Raw genomic sequence first — 2,060 nt, forward strand, 5'->3', positions numbered from 1 at the left:
AACTCTGAGGGGCATATATACTGACAAATGTGTGTCTGTATATATTTATATCTTGAATGGATCATTTCCTCATTAAATAGTACCCTTCTTTATCTTTTTTTTTTTTTTGTCTTTCTTTATGGCCTTGGTTTTCAAGTCTAGTTTGTCCAATAGGAGTGTTGAAACTCCTGCTTTCTTGTCTTTTCCATTCCTTCACATTCAATTTATATGTGTCTTTTGCCTAAGGTGGGCAGCCTAGTGTAGGCACTGTTTTGTTTTTTTTTTTCAATCCAGTCTGCCATTCTCTGTCTTTTGATTGGAGCATTCAGTCCTTTGACATTTAAGGTAATCGTTGATAAATATATATTTATTGCCACTTTAATCCTTGTTTTCCAGTTGATTCAGTGTTTCTCCTTTGTTCCTTTCTTTTTGGGGTTGGACGATTTCCTTTTCTTTTATGCTTGTGTTCTCTTGTTTTTAGTCTTTGTGAATGTATGTTTTGGTTTTGACTTGTGGTTGCCCTGTTTTTCAAGTATGTTAACCCTGGAGTTTCCTTCATGGCTCAGTGGTTAAGGACCCTGACTAGTATCCATGAGGACGCGGGTTTGATCCCTGGCCTCGCTCAATGGGTTAAGGATCCAGCATTGCTGTGAGCTGTGGTGTAGGTCACAGACACTGCTCATATCCCGTGTTACTGTGACTGTGGTGTGGGTGAGCAGCTCTAGCTCTAATTTGATCCCTAGCCTGGGAACCTCCATATGCCATGGGTGTAGCCCTAAATAGACCAAAGACAAAAAAATAAATAAATGTATGTTAACCCCTTCCTATATCTGCTTGCTTCCACCTGATAGTCATATAGGCTCAAACACATTCTAGAAAAAGAAAAAGAGGTGTGATTTTCCTACTTTCCTTCCCCACATTTCATGATTTCAGTGTCCTTTTTAAATCCTCATGTTTATCCTTTAGCTGTTCCTTGTGTTTGTCATCACTTTTACAAATGGTTGTTTCTTCCCTTTTAGATGTGTATAGTGGCTTATTTAAGTGATTGCTTTCCAGTTGTGATTTCTCCATCTGATATCTTCTTGCTTCTTTCCTATTTAGAGGAGAGCTTTCAGTATTTCTTTTCAATGGACTTAGTATTGCTGATATCTTTTATGTTATTTTGGTGGTGTTGGAGAAATTCCTTATTTCTTCTCTTTGAAATGATATTTTTGCTGGGTAGAGATTCTAGGCTGCACATTCTTCCATTTTAGAACTTTAGGCATATCTTGCCACTCTCTTCTGGCCTATAGTGTTTCTGTAGAGAAGTCAGCTGATAGCCTGCTGGGGTTCCCTTATAATGCACCCTTTGCTTTTCTCTTGCTACCCTTTGAATCCTCTCCTTATGTTAACCCGTGCTAACTTTTTATTATAAAGTATCTTGGTGTGGGTCTCTTTAGGTTGAACTTGTTTGGGGCCCTCTGCCCTTCCTTCATCTTGATATGTGTTTTCCTTTCCTTTGCAAAGTTTTCAGCCATCATTGCTTCAAATATATTTTCAATCCCCCTTTTTTTTCCTTTCTCCTTTTGGAATCCCTATTATACATAGATTGGCCTACTTCATATCATGCCATACACCTCTTATATTGCTTTCATGTTTTTTCTATTAGTTTTCCTCTTGCTGTCCTGATTGGGTGATTTCCATTATTCTACCTTCCAAGTCACTTATTCCTTCCTCTGCATTATTCATTTGGCTCTTCAAAGCTTTTAACTCAGCTTGTATCTCTGCATATGAATTTTTTTTTCTTTTTAGGGCTGCCCCCCACAGCATATGGTGGGTCCCAGACTAGGGGTCGAATCAGACCTATAGCCACTGGCCTACACCACAGCCAGAGTAGCACCAGTTCCTAACCCACGGATGGAGCCCAGGGATGGAACCCGCATGCTCATGGTTGCGGTTCGGGTTTATTAACCACTGAGCCATGACAGGAACTCCTCTGTATATGAATTTTCTATTTTTTTGTGGCACGTTCTTGTATTTCCTAGTTCTGCTCTAATGTAATCTGCATTAATGTTCATATACACTCTTAGTTCCTACAGAAT

This window comes from Sus scrofa, unplaced genomic scaffold, assembly GCF_000003025.6.
Source record: "Sus scrofa isolate TJ Tabasco breed Duroc unplaced genomic scaffold, Sscrofa11.1 Contig2418, whole genome shotgun sequence".
Lineage (NCBI taxonomy): Eukaryota > Metazoa > Chordata > Mammalia > Artiodactyla > Suidae > Sus > Sus scrofa.